The sequence below is a fragment of the Pinus tabuliformis genome, chromosome 3_2 (assembly GCF_031772625.1).
Source record: "Pinus tabuliformis cultivar Carrire ecotype Pingquan chromosome 3_2, CPIR1, whole genome shotgun sequence".
Lineage (NCBI taxonomy): Eukaryota > Viridiplantae > Streptophyta > Pinopsida > Pinales > Pinaceae > Pinus > Pinus tabuliformis.
In genome coordinates, this window is record NC_142302.1 from 15,689,018 (window position 1) to 15,705,093 (window position 16,076).

Genomic DNA, 16,076 nt, shown 5'->3' on the forward strand with positions numbered 1-16,076 from the left:
CGACTCCACCCCTTGGTCATCAATATCGTCCAATGCCTGGAATTATTCTTCCTCCAGGTTCACTACTTTTTCTGGCTGCTTATCCTTTTTTTGCTTTGTCTTTGTTTCGGTATGCTTCCTTGGTGACGCACACACTGGCACTGGCTTCTTCGATTTTTCCTTTGGCATAGTCTTATTTTTCCTAGGTGACCTCGGCGCTATGGGAACCACAGGCGTAGCCTCTAGACTAGACACTTCCTTTCCTTGCGCATCAGACACAACTGCTCCCGAACTCAGGGCTTCAGCGGGATTACTGGTAGTCATTCTCTCCATAAGTAACTCTCGGGCTATGGGAGAAACGTTTGATCGTGATAGTAAGTATTCCCAGAACACTCAGCTCATAGGTGACATATAGCGAAATTTAGCAACAAGTCTTAGAGTGCAAAGTGTTCTTTGTTGCACTGACATGCATAATTTATAGGGGTTTTTGAATTCAAAGATGACCGTTCCCCCCAAATTTTGATAAAAAATGTTGTTTTGGCAAAAGATCTTCAAATATTTTTTCCTTAATTTCTGCCACCCCACTCCTCTTAACCGTTTTCTGGCCATCAAGTCATGAATAGTAATTCCAATGGTCATTTTCCTGCTGGGCTGCACGGTACCTTTCCCCATGGCACAACTTTTTTAGTGCAACTTCATTTGTTGCATCTTCACCACCCTCTGCGCAGCCAGCTCGCTGCTTTGTCCTTCACATCAGGTATTGTATTTTATAGTCTCGCGCTCCCTTGCAATTGCCTAGAGCAGTAAGACTATCCTAATGCCATATAGTCATTGCACAGGATCCCCTGTATACAGCTTCAACTTGCTCCCATTCACTATTCCTGGGAAGGGTTCCCCATTCAGCTTTGCGAGCTGAACTACACCTCCATTTGTAATTTCTTTGATGATATATGGTCCTAACCAATGTATATGGAATTTACCCAGAAATTTAGTGAATTTACTATCATATAACAGGACAAGATGGTTTACCTTGAATGTGTGAAGCTTTATATGGCGATCATGCCATGCTTTTTCATGTTCCTTCTGTACTTGTTGATGGAATCCTACCAAAAATTGATCTTCTTCAAGCTCCATCAGTTGCGCGAGCCGTTCCTCCAAGAGATTTTGATCTGCCATATTTGTCAAAGTGCAATGCACAGACTAGGCACAATGTATTCCATCAGCATCACTACTTCGACCCATATACTAATCTGAATGACGTTTGTCCTGTTAGCTTCTTACAAGTAGTCCAATAAGCCCATAGCACTACATGTATGTGTACATCCCAGTCATTTTGCTACACGTTGTAGATCTTTTTCAACACGTTCTCTAAAATCTTGTTAAAGGCTTCAATAGTTCTGTTTGTCTGTGGGTGATATGGTGTACTCTTCTAATGGTAGACCTGGAATTCCTCAGTCAACACGCTGATCGTTTCGTTCAAAAAGTGTGTACCCCTATCACTCATCAACACTTTTGGGCATCCAAATCTGGTTAATACATACTCAAACAAACATTTTGCTAATGTAGACCCTGTACAATACTTAACCTGCTATGCTTCCACCCATCTAGTTAGATATTATGTCGCAGTGATAATATAGCGCACGCCCGTTTTCTTTCTAGGGGGCTGAATTGGCCCAACAAAATCAATTGCCCACTACTGAAATGCCTGCAAGTACACCTGAGGATGTAGGGGTAACTCATCCCTTCACGATGGTGTGTCAGTTCTTTGACATGCATTGCACACCTTAAAATGTTCCTTGGAATCCTTGTGCAATGTTGGCCACCATAGACCTGCACGTAAAATCTCATGCGCAGTTTCTTTGCCTGCATAATGGCCTCCCGTAGCTCCCCCATGAGCTTCAGCAAGAATGTTGTCCAGATCAAAGTTCGGTACATATCTTCGCAATATTTCAACTACACTAATTTTATACAAATATCCCGCAATGACTGAAAAATCAGCTGCGTGCACTAAGAATCCCTTCTTCTGATGACTTGTATATCCTTCCGGTGCCATCCCCGTAATCAAGAAGTGAATAATGTCTACAAAATTGTCATCTGCTACGCGCACTGCAAAGAGCTGCTCATATGGAAGCCCTTCCTCCAGATTACTAGGTTCCTCTCCTATTTCAATTTGCGACAGATGGTCAAGTCCCACATTTAACCTCCCTGGCTTCATAATGACTTCAAAGTCATACTCCTGAAATAATAGCAACCATCTACAGATCTTCCCCCTAAACATATGCTTGTTGACTAGGTATTTCAAGGAAGAATGATATATGTACATCTTGAAATGCCCTCCTAATAGATAATGTCTGAATTTTTGTAGCACGTACACCATGGCCAATCCTTTGCACTCGATCATTGAATAATTTTTCTCGGCCTTCGATAACTTCCTACTTGAAAAGGCTAAAGGATGGTCCATTTCTCCTTCACCGGCCTGCATTAGCACTGCACCCAACGCAATGCAAGAGGCATCCACATGTACATGAAACTCCTTTTTTCGATTAGGGAATACCAAGATCGACGCAGTGACCATCTTTTATTTCAACACATCTAAGCTACGTTGACATTCGTTGTCCCAACAAAATGTCACATCCTTCTTTAGCAGTTTCTCCATGGGCCTAGTAATTTGAGCATAGTCTTTGATAAATTTTATATAGTATCTCGTATGTCCCTGTGTTGTGCGTAGATGCTTGAAGTTCCTAGGGGCCTCCAAGTTCACAATTACTGCAATATTTGTAGGGTCCACCATCAATCCTTTCTTGCACACAACATGACCCAACAAGATCCCAAAAGGAACACATAAAATTCATTTTTTCAAATTTAGCATGATCTGGTATCTGCGACATGTATCCAACATTAGGAGAAAACTTGCTACATGGCACTTCACTATTCTAAACACCGTCCAGTAATCAAATTATACTTCCAAAAACTTATGAATTAACTCCTTGGACACCTACTATGACAACGTGGGAAAATATCATAGGGGCATTCTTTAGTCCAAATGGCATCACAGTGTATTGAAAACAACCCCACTCCATCGCGAAGGTTGTTTTTCTCCTATCCTCTCACACAATCTTGATTTGATGATACCCCGAAAACCCGTCAGTAAAGGAATAGGCCTCCTTCCATCCAACATTTTCCAACAATCCATCTGTAAACGACGTTGGGAACGGATCATGAACACATGCATCATTAAGCTTCCATAGATCTACGTAGATTCTTATTTCGCCCTTTTGTTTCTTCTCTTGAACCACCATCAGGCTCACCCAATCGGATTCTTCAACAGGTTATATGATGACTGCCTCCAACATCTTATCTAGCTCATGGAAAAACTTTTCTGTATACTTAGGATTAAGGCGATAAGGCCTTTATTTAATAGGATTCACATCCCGCTTCGGTATGATCTTCATAACACACAAATCGCCAATTATGCCCTTAAAATTTGGAAACTTAGTGGGAAAGAGATCCTGGTATTCGTGGAGTAGTTCAACAACTTTATCTACTGTAGAGTCGTCCCAGTAATCTACAATTTTTGCAAACATCGGTTCTTATTTAGTGCCAATGTTTACTTTTTTTTCCTTCAAAGGTGCAAAGATGTTCCGATTTTCTATTTGTGCACCTTCGACCTCGCGATGTCCTTCTACCTCCAGAATATGGAGGTTCCTTGGGTCTTTGTCTTCCTCTATAGCGGTCACATTATAGCATTCCAATGTGTGGCACAGCTGGGTGCTCCAGTCTGGTTGGGTCCATTCCATAGGTTCCTTCGGCGTTTTGAAGATAACCACCTTAATCTCTTGCAATGCTTCATCGATGCTTGCAAAGCCGTCTTCAAATTGAAATTTAATAAGAAACCTCCCTTCAATAAATCCCACTCCGCAGTGCCATGGCGGAGCTCCATTTCTAGATACAAGTTCATTGGAATTGTGTCCAAGGTATGACAAAACATGTGTACCCACTCCAGTTGCAGTTTTGTGCACCATGCCTTAGTCCATTTTTCTAGGTGATCGCGCGGATCATCCTTTCCAGTATGCTTCTTAGTTAATCTAGTGTTAGCATGCCCAAATAGTAGCTTCATCATTCTTTTGTAATCTCACCATCCAGCAAAACTATCCTTATGTGTACCCCACCATCGTGAAGGGGTAGTGTGTAGTGCTAACTCTAATTCTTGGAAGCGGTGGTCCTCAGGGACCTCACACTCAAATTCCTCCAGAAATAGATCTACGTTAATTAAACCATGATAATAAGGTAATTTTATTACCTTCGATGAAACACATCGCATCACCTTCATCATCATATTGCATCGCAATGTAGAAACTTCATGTAAGCGATCCAATGTTGTAACTCCTCGTCTGAATAATAGGTGCAAGAACTCTCTCAGTCCCATGTGATTCACCCATCTGTCGTTGGATTGATCTAATCCTGATCTCACGTTATTATCTTGTAAATATGATCAAGTTCATCATCACTTTCTTCATAATCACGGACTGGTTCGTTATAGCACACCCTTTCTACAGGGTCCAGAGGCACTATAACGCTAAGCAACTTTCTTTCAAATGACATTGTTATTTTCTTCAAATTGATGACCCCATTCATATCAATAGCCCAATAAATTCCTAGCAGTGTGGGGTAAGGATTACTGTCATTGACAATTTCTATAACTTCAAAGTCAGCCACCACGCTCGCACCTTCAGTATCAACTATTACTCCATATAATCATCCCATGGGGATAATTTTCTATTGGTTTGCCATCCTGAGTTGAATCAGAGACCACTACAACATAGGTCTCCCCATCCTTTCCCATGTCTGTTTCGTTAAAACATTCGCATCGGACCCAAAATCCAAGATGACCTAGTTCATATCATAATCACATGTTTGCACTGCTAGCCTCATCTCTCACCCTGTTCGTGCCTTATGCTTGCCAATCTTTCTGACCATGCGGTGTTCACCAAGGGCCTTTTCTTTGCTAGCACATTTATTTATTAGTTCCTGTCGGCCTTCCACAACCTTTCTATCATGCAGCAGTTTCATGCAGGTCTCCAAAAATGTAGTGAGTACAGAAGGATCAACATCTACAAGCACATTGAGTTCTTGTATCTTGCCCTAGCTTCCTCAGGTGGAGGCCTCAGCGAAGCTCTTCTTGGCTTCCATAAATGTTTCCTTAGCACGATCCAAATCAAAGACGACTTCTTTCTCTGGCACTTTGCAAACCCATCCCTCATCTTCAGGTTGTTTACCTTTATCAGTGTCAATCGTCATTCCACTTCTTAGTACAATATTAACGCTTTGATCTTCCTTACGAGGCTCAACCCTCATCATCTGTAAATTTTGCATAGGCAATTGAGGCTATGTTTTCTTCTCTTGCATTTTAGCTATTAGCACCGGGCATTCTTCTATAGTATCATCAAGCTGTATGTAGTATTCACATGATGGGAGTGTAGGATTCTGGAACTCTCGCGCATAGTGCCCCGGCTATCCGCAGTTGTAGAAAATAATCTGACCGTGACCTCTACCAGGTCTTCCTCCTCCTTGGCCCCGTCCTTGACCTTGATACCCTCCACGCTTTCCTCTAGTGCCTTGATTTGGAGGTCGAGTTTCTACTTGCATATGGTACTTAGGGGTTCTTTCCATCATCATCTCATAGCTTCGATAGTGGCGCTCATTGTGGCCCACGGATGTATAGAAATTACAGAACAACTACAGGGGTGTCTGAACAAACTTCTGAAGTAAATGGAAATTATTCGTCGTATGTTTCACAGTAACTTGAAAAATGGCACACCGCAGCATAGCCCCCATGCTCATCCTTGCGGGGGCTTCTGGCTTCAGGGGAATTGGCCCCCCTCCTGTAATATAATTTGCATACACGAGACAATGATATTTATCGTGCCCATGACCCTTGCACTTCAAACACTAGACTTCTGCACATGCTTCTGGTTTAATCTCCTTGTCTTTCTTCAAACTCTGTATTTCTAAGTGTAAGCTCTCTAACTGTGAGTGGATCTATTGTACTCCCAGGTTCGTATTCTGAATAGGTGATGCATGCAGCCTCATTGCAATCTCCAAGGCTTCTGCCTGTGTTTCTATCTTCTGTTGTGACAAAGAAATTCTCAAGTGGGGCAAAAGCGACGTTATAAACCATTCGCGATGTTGGCTATCTGTGATCTGCATGTTAGCCTCTATGATCTGACACTTCAACCTCTGATCAAATTCCCAAGGCGTCTCCTTGACCCTCATCATGATCTCTTTAAATCCAATTATTGACTATGAGTCAAATTTAGGTTTACTAAACTCTTTGTTGAAAGTCATCTTAGTCTCTACTAGCGTTGCAAGAGGATTATCAGAACAATACTTAATGTACCAAGTTAGCACGTGATCCTACAAAGCAGTAACCAACTATGCCTTCTTTATATTATCGACAGTAATTTGTTGCATTGTCCATATAACATTCGCAACAAAATAGAATTGCTTTGGATCTTCACTTCCTATGCCCTTGAAGACCGACATCTTCATTGTGTTCGCCATATTGAAGGGTGGAGGAGGAGGTGGAGGGGTCGGCGACGGTGTATGTAGTGGAGGTGGAGGTGGAGGTGGGGTGGATGGATGATTTGTTCTTAGAATCCTCTGAGTGATTAGCTAAACAATGCTTCACGGCGTAGTCTTCCCCACCCCTTTGTTGTCACTTGAAGGAGTTCCAATCAATGGACTATACTCTAGTCCAGATCCTTCACGATTTCTAAAGAATCATCCACTCCGCATAGCTCCAAACATCAAAGTAATGGAATCAGACGTTTTTAACATAACAACATTTTAATCCAAGTATTCAATGATCTTAAGTACTTACCTCGAGGTCCCTTGAAGAATCTTCGTTCCGCTTCACTATAGTTGACTGAGGTGTCAACTGCAAATCCTGTAACAAATCCTCCTAGAATTCAATCGATCCAATGATCAACAACCCATGCAATCTTGTTTTCAGAGGCTTCTATTCATCACACTAATTCTGGAGTCCACACTATAGGACTATCGAGCTTCGACCTTCCTTGACTATTTGTCAATTTCGCTAACCATTCATACAGTTCAATGGGGAAGGTGTAGAAGAAGATCTCATATATCTATGTATATAGGTACCTGTTCAACCACTCTTCCTTTGATAAATGTGGATTCTTGTTTTCTTGTGCTGCAAACTCATGAATCTTGTGATCCAACCACTTTTCAATTTCTTTTTGGTCGGATTCTAATGATGCGACATCACACATCTCTTTCAAGCAGATCTCAATCCCAGCAACAGAACCATTTTTTGGCTGAGGGAGTCTTGACCCAGGTTTAGAGTTAGTTGTGCCAACCAACAAAACCCTACACTACTGGCCCTTTCGGCAACAACCCATGTAGTGCAAGCTGCAGTCTCATCCGAAACAATATGTGGGGATGCAAGAACCAAGTTTCTGCATCCAGAGACTAGTGTGATGCCTTCTAGCATCATGGATCTACCTTCGTGCAGATCGATAAACTCCTAGGGCACGTTAACACAACTTAGTTAAAGCGGCCTTCAGACCTTCACGAAGATCCACGATCAACCCTTGCGGACCTTTAACAGTTGATCTACTTACTTACGCACATCAGAAAGAAATCTAAATTTGGGTTCACACAAATCTACTTAAGTGGTCAGTAAACATAAAAGAAATCACCAGAAACTCCGTAGAAGTGGTTAAACATTCATTTCGTACATTATTTAGATAGATCAAGATAATCATGTAGCATTCAACCAGTATTTCATAAAACAAGTCATTTATCAACGGCATATAACATTAACAGATATAACAGAAATACTTTGTAATTCTCTGAAAAACTGTCTTTTATTGATCTTCAATTCACGGACTTACAGACTCAAACTACCATGTACACACAGCTGCAGGGGTCCGCACACTCAACTACGGACTCTACCTAGGCCTTCGCGCACTCAGTTGTGGAGCCTCTCTTTCCCTATCTAAGAGCAGGAAGCAGAGCCCTCCTGCCTTAGCTCCTGCCCAAGACTCTTAATCAACCCAATTCTCTATCTTCATTCCATCTAGTTCCCCCTTCCTTTCGTTAATACTCAATTGTTTAAGACTTTCTCATACAGTTCCATGGTCTACAGACCATGGGTGAATCTCAAAACTGACTCAAACTTTACTTAAAACAAGGGACTATGCCCCTTTGAATTTTGTTCAACTACGCGCTTTGCATCCAAAAATCGAGGAGACTTTACATCTTTTACAAAATTTGTTACAAAAACTACTAATTAATTCCTTTCTACCCCTGGGGACCCCATCCCAATGGGGGTGAGAGAAAATGCTCACAATAATGTTTCCATTTATTTCCTCGAATTAGATAGCTAGTTGAGCATCTAAATTATTGTTGTTGGCTTCATAGGGCCTGACCCGGGTTTAGCGTTAGTTAGCCAAAAAAATCCCTACAATACTGGCCCTTTCGACATCAGCCCGCAGAGCACGGACCGAAGTCTCACCCGAAGCAGTATGGAGGGATGCTGGAACCAAGTTTTTGCACCCTAAGATGGTCGTGATGTCGGTTTATACCCTCATACCCTACCTTCGCACAGGTCGCTAAGCATTAGGGCTCTATCAGTCTACCCTTATTCCGCCCTTCAGTACCTCCGCGAAGGTGTACAATTGACCTTTGTGCAGAACTAACCCGTGATCCAGGTACTTTCACGTAGCTATGACAGCGTATTGTATAAGTTCCCAAGTTATCTTAAGTGTTTTCTTATCTTACTAATCAATCACAGTTAGCACCGCATAAACTGATATCCTTACTTGTGTTCAGTTAACCAATACAATCACATATATTCGTGCATCACATAAACATTGTAAGTTAAACCCAAACGCAATATAATCAGATGCATTAACAAGAACTAAATACATAGTAATTTCAGAATACTTCTCTTTATTGATATCTTTAAGTTAATACAGACTCTATTTGACCTATGCACATAGCTGCAGGGGTCCGCGCACTCAGTTGCAGACTTCCACCCTAGGCTTCTACGCACTCAACTACAAAGCCTCTACCTACACTAAGACCCGAGAACACTTAGACTCCTCTACCAAGACTCCAATGCTTAACTCCTTACTTCATTCTTCGCTACGAACTACTTAGAGCTTACTTACTTAGCTCCTTTTTATAAAATCCCATGGTCCACGGACCATGGGTGGATCTTTACAGCCGACTTTACACTTTACAAAATAAGGGCAGACAACCCTTTATGACTCTTGACACCTTCGCGCTCCGCGACCACAAAATGCAGAGACTTTACAACTTTATTACAAAATTGTCCCAAAACATGGGCTTTTAGCCCCAAAACTATCCTTGGGGGAACCTGTTCCCAACAATCCCCCAACACAAACATGGTGACTCTTCCTCGAGTCACTCTGCGAGCATGGAGATCTTGAAGACCTCCCAGTTCGACCTTTATGACGACAACCTCGGCGGTGCACTATGTAGCTGCCTTCTTCACTTCTTCAACTAGCTGCTCTGTCGTTGGTCCTAAACTGTTAGCCTGAAGCTTCTGCTAAGTTGCTTGTAGATTAGCAAGCTTGCCTTCAATAGAGGTCGTGACCAAATAAGCTTCATCTAACTAGGGCTTCAAGCGCGCCTTCAGCACTGCCTCTTTGTGTTGCGCTGCATCGACATGTTCCTTCAATGTTTTGGCCTCCTGCAGCTCGCCAACTCAATGTTCAAAATGCCAAGTGTTTTTCGTTGGGCCTCCACTTGTAATTTATAGGCCATTTTGAATTCAAATCCGACCGTTCCCCCACATTCAGTTGATTAATGCCAGATTGGCGACAGATTTCCAAGGATCTTACCCATAAATTTTGTCTTAAATGTCGGCCACCTGCTCCATTTAGTCGCATTCTTAACATTAAATCATGAACAGTGACATTAACTGTCACTTTCGAGCTGACCTACGTGATTTCTCCCTGGGTAGCGTAGCTCTCTTCATGTTTTCGTGAACCCTATGACATTTCCTTGTTCCACACAATCCTCCAATCGCGCAGTTTTCCAACCCAAGAAGTGTATTTTATAGTCCCATGCCTCCTTTCAGTTGCTTAGAGTGCTAAGACTATGCTACCTTCATATATTCACTTGGTCGGACACCAGTGTATGGCTTCAATCAGCTTCCATTCACCTTTCTCCGCTTAATTTAACCAACTGAACTGATCAACCATCAGTAATCTCCTTAATGACATAGGGCCCTAGCTAGTGCATTCTAAATTTCCCTAGAAATTTATCAAACTTGTTGTCATATAACAAAACTAGATCATTTACCTTAAAGGTGTGCAACTTAATGTGCTAATCATGCCATGCTTTTTCACATTGCTTTTGGACCTGTTGGTGAAATCCAGCTAGAAATCTCTCTTCCTCAAGCTTAGCAAGCTGCGTAAGCCTCTCTTCCAAGGCTCCGCAATCCGTCATACCCGTGAGTGTCACTATGCGCAGACTAGGCACAATTTATTCCATGGGCATCGCTGCTTCAACACCGTATACAAGCCTAAAGGGTGTATGTCTAGTCAACTTTTTGCATGTCATCCGATAGGCCCATAGTACTACAAGTATGCGCAGGTCCCAATTGCTTCGCTGAGCGTTGCAAATCTTGGTTAGCGCATTCTCCAACACCTTATTGAATGCTTCCACCATCCAGTCAGCCTATGGACAAGGCATGCTTTTTTGGTGATATACCTGAAATTCCTCCATTAGCGCGCTGATCGTTTCATTTAGAAAGTGTGTACCATGATCACTCATCAAAATCTTTGGACACCCAAATCGCGTCAATACATACTCAAAGAGGAACTTCACAGTAGTCGTGCCTGTGCAGTCCTTCACAAGTTGTGCCTCCACCCATCGAGTCAAATACTCAGTCGCAGTGATAATGTACCGCGCTCCCATCTTCTTTCCTTGGGGCTAAATGGGTCCCACAAAATCTATCACCCATTTCTCGAAAGGTTGTAGCGTCATCTGTGGGTTCAGAGGCAGCTCATCTCTCTACGATGGCTTGCCAATCCTTTGACACACATCACACGCCTTGCAATAAGATTTTGAATCTTGATGGAGGGTTGGCCACCACAACCCTGCGCGTAGAATCTTTTGTGCAGTCACTCTTCCTGCATAATGGCCTCCCGCGACTCCCCCATGAGCATCCGTGAGGATAATACTCCTTTCAAACTTCGGTACATATTGTCGTAATACTTCATCAGACCCCATTTTGTACAGATGTCTAGCAATGACAGAAAAGTTTGCCGTGTGCACCACTAACTCCTTTTTTTGCTGGATGGTGTAGCCTTTCAGAGCGGTTCCTGTCGTTAAGAAGTGTATGATGTCTTCAAAGTTACCATCCGTGAAGCGCACTACAAATAGCTACTCATCCGAAAATCCCTCCTCCAAATTAGCAGGTTCTTCCCCCATTTCGATGCATGACAAATGGTCCGGTCCCATGTTCAGTCGTCTAGGATTCACAATAACTTCAAAATCATATTCCTAGAACAATAACAACCACCTACATATCAAAATGTCCACCCAGCAAATAGTGTTTAAACTTCTAGAGTGCGTATACCATGGCTAATCCTTCGCGCTCGATGGTGGAATAGTTCTTCTCAACCTTGGATAACCTCCTGCTTGCGAATGCTATAGGATGGTCCAATTCTCCTCTACCATACTGTGTCAGTACTGCTTCCAGTGCTATAAATGACGCATCTACATGTACATGAAACTCCTTCCAATCTAGGAATACTAAAATCTGTGTGGTGACCATTTTTCCTTTCAATGCATCCAAGCTTTTATGATAGTCCTCGTTCCAACAAAACATGATATCCTTTTTCAACAACTTCTCCATAGGTGCAGTGATCTGGGCATAGCCCTTGATAAACTTCCTGTAGTACCCAGTATGTCCTAAGGTTGCACGCAGCTGTTTCACACTCCTCGGTGCCTCCAAGTTAAGTATCACTGTGATCTTCGTGCAATCTACCATCAGTCCCTCTCTACAAACCACATGACCCAGTAGATTCCCAAAAGGAACACAAAACAAACACTTCTTCAGATTGAGCGCAATCTAGTACCTTCGATAAGTATCTAGTATTAAGCGCAAGCTAGCCACATGGCATTTTACCAACCCAAACATGGTCTAGTCATCAAATTACACCTCCATAAACTTATGAATGAATTCTTTGGATGCAGCAATGACTACGCGCGAAAAAATCGAAGGCTCATTCTTCAATCCAAAAGGCATTATAGTGTACTGAAAACATCCCCATTAAATGAAAAAGGTCATCTTGCTTCTATCTTCAGGTGCGATTTTGATCTGATGGTACCCAGAGAACCCATCAGTAAAGGAGTACGCTTCTTAGCCACCTACATTATCCAATACCTCATCAGTGAACGAAGTCGGGAAAGGATCATGCACGCAAGCGTCATTCAACTTCCTGAGATCTACGCATATCCTTTTTTCATCCTTCTGCTTCTTTTCCTATACCACCATTTGGCTCACCCAATCAGATTCTTCTACGGGCTCAATGATTCCTGTCGTGATCATCTTATCTAACTCTAGGCAGACCTTCTCCTTATACTTCAGATTGAGATGGTAAGGTCTTTACTTAACCGGTTTTGCTTCTAGTTTTAATGTGATCTTCATAACACCCAGGTCTCCTATTATCCCCTTTAACTCTGTGAAGTTGGTAGGGAACAAATCTTGGTATTCACGGAGCAATTTGGTGACCTTATCTACTGTCACGTCATCCCAGTAATCTCGAACCTTTACGAATTTAGGCTCCGCTTTCATACCAATATTTACCTGTTTAGTCTTTAGCGGCATGGTTATATCAGGATTCTTGATCTGCGATCCCTCGACCTCGCAGTGACCCTCGGTTTCAGGGATATTAATCTTTCGTGGGTCCTCATCTTCTTCTTCAATAGTCACGTTATAGAATTCCAGCATGTGGCTCAGCTGAGTGGTCCAATCGGGTTGAACCAGATCCAAAGGATCCTGCAGTATCCTAAAGATTGCTTCTTTAACTTCTTGTAGCGCTTCGTCAATATAGTCAAACCCGTCTTCAACGTTGAACGTCATTATGAACCCTACGCGTAGAATATCCCATTCACTTGTGCCATGGAAAAGCTCTATCTCCAAGTACCAGTTCATCGGGATGACATCCAAGGTGTGACAAAACAAGTGCACCCATTCAGGTTGGGGCTTCATTCCATAGGCCTTAGCCCATTTGGCCAAGTGTGAGCGCGAATCATCCTTCCTATCATACTTGTCTGTCATTCATACCTTTGGCTTCCCAAAGCATGTTCTCATCATCTTCCTACACTCGCTCCAATCATCAAAACTATCCTTGTGTGTACCCCACCATCTTGCAGGCGTAGCGCACAGTGCCCAGTCCAAAGCCTGGAAGCGTTGCTTCTTTGGTACTTCCCTCTCAAATGCATCCAAAGACACATCCATATCATTTAAGCCATCATAAGTGGGTATATTTCTCACCTCTGACGACACACAACACAGCGACCAGGTCATCATGTTACAGCTTAGCGTGGTTACTTCATGTAGCCGATTCTGCCAGCACTCTAATTCTTCATCCGAGTCTAAGTTGTAAGAAATCTCGTGATCCCATGTAATTTTTCCATCCTCTTTCGAATTCACCCAATCTTGGTCTTGCATTGTTATATTATATATGCAGTCCAAATCATCATCGCTTTCGTAATCACGGACTAGTTCATTATAGCGCAATCCTTCAGCAGGATCTAGGGGTACTATTACGTGAAGCGATTTCTTTTCAAATATCATCTTTCACTTCTTTAGGTTGATTACCCCGTTCATGTCAATAGCCCAATCAATTCCAAGGAGCGCATGGTAGGGGTTGTTGTCATCCACAATTTCTATTACTTCAAAATCATCCAATGCGCTCGCGCCTTCAATATCTACAGTTACTCCTTGCAGTCATCCCATGGGGATGATCTTCTGCTAATTTTCCATCCTTAACTAAATCGGAGACCACTGCAACATGGGTCTCCCCATCTACTCCCAAGTCTACTTTGGTAAAATGTTCGCGTCTAACCCTAGGTCCAGAATAACCTGATCCATTTCATATTATCCTATCTGCGTGGTGAGTCTCATCTCACGTCATGTCCTTTCTTTATGCTTACCAATCTTCCGTACCACACACGGTTCACCCGGAGTGTTTCTGACGCATCTATTTATAAGTTCCTGTAATTCCTTCATAGCCTTGCTATCACGCAGCAACTTCATGTAGGTCTCTAGAAAGGTTGTAAGCATAGAAGGGTCCATTTCCTGAACAGGCTTGTCATGTGAAAAGAGTCAATTTTGCGGACAAAACCGACCTCCCTAGAAGCTAAGGCTTTCTAGTGACAAACAAGACAATTAAACACTATCTTTCCCTAAATATGCATTTAGAATACAAGCAATCAGGTGTTTATAACATACCTTTAGTCCAACGCTTTGTAGTAGTCCAGCCTCGCCGATCCAGATGAGCTCCTCCTTCTCTTCGAAACCTGCATTCACTAACAAGCAAACGATTACATAGCACCTGAATAACTCATAAAATAAAACATATTCATCATAAAGACCAAGGAGTATATGAAACAAATTATGTGTAACAACTTGTTGAGAAAAATGAGCTTAATTGTATTAAGTGGAAACAAAAGAAACCATTACAACCATTGCCTTGGTGTTGCGCAAGTCCCTCCCAGGGTCCAGCAAGAGTTCTCCTTTACTTTGATCAGCTCACCCACTTCCAAATGAAGCTAAGAAAGGATGGGAATCTCTCCTCTCAAGCTCTATAAGGGAGTCCTAATTTCAGCAGCATCTACCCTTAGGAATGTTCAGCTTTCAACCTCCCCTCCCTCTGGCCCAATGCCTGTATTTATAGTTCTTTGGAGGAAGTTAATCAGGTCCACCATCAATGGGATAAGCCCCTCTTTGAGTGGGATAGCTCCCCTCTTGATGGGATAAGTTCCTCTTTCATAGGGATACATGAACCATCTGGAGGCGCTCAATACACGTCAAACCAACTTCTAGAATGCTCTAGAATCGACCACAAGTAACTTTTTTGAAGTAAAACTCGCGCCTTTTGACCTTTACAGGAGTACGCACCCACCCTTTTATAGACAGAGCATACAAGTATGCAGGTATTGTGAACTTGAGGTGCGTACACGCAGGTAAGGCTAAGAGAAACTGCGTACCCAGAGTTATATAGATTTTTAAAGACTTTCTCTCTTTCTTGAGTTTGACATGAAGAGCAGAGGTATAAGACTTGCCAAGGAGGATAGTATGACAGTTGATGGAGCCATACTAACTACAAATAGTCATGGTGACAAATTTTAGTGTAACAGATTGCCCCCTAAAATGCGAAGCCTGTAGTAGATTAGGGTTTCATATCATCTAGGAAGGGTGAAGTACTTTATCATTTCAAGGATTATCTTGTGGAGAGCCCAGTCGGAACCTGCAAGTATTCAACACAAAATACATATGTAAGATCATATCATCACTGAGGTAGGCATTCCCATACTCAGATTGAAAACTTTAACTAACAAACTAACTACTGCTCTGATATAGGAATGATTTCGCAGTACATCATAATCATAGACTCTTTGTAGACACAGTATGGACACAGCCATCTGTTTATGATTAGTCTACTATATAATGAATACAAAACTCCTCGCAGCCTGGATGGTGGAAACTAGATCCAGGGTCTTCATTTCTATTTCCCGAAATGGTACGATTCTATCCATGCAAATAAATGAGTTGATGTCGAACATGGTAGAAACCACTTGATTACCAGTCGATGATGTAAACTGTTAACAAGTGTGAGAGAGACCACCAGTGATGTCAATGGTTCTCAAAGTACCCAGTACAATGCATGAGATGTGAATGAATGAGTTGATGTCGAACATTTCACGGAATCCTTCGATCGAAAGTCAATGATGTAAACCGTCGTCAAAGGCGAGAAACCTACCATTGATGCATGCAGATTTCAAGGTACTGACGATTTCTAGGTCAT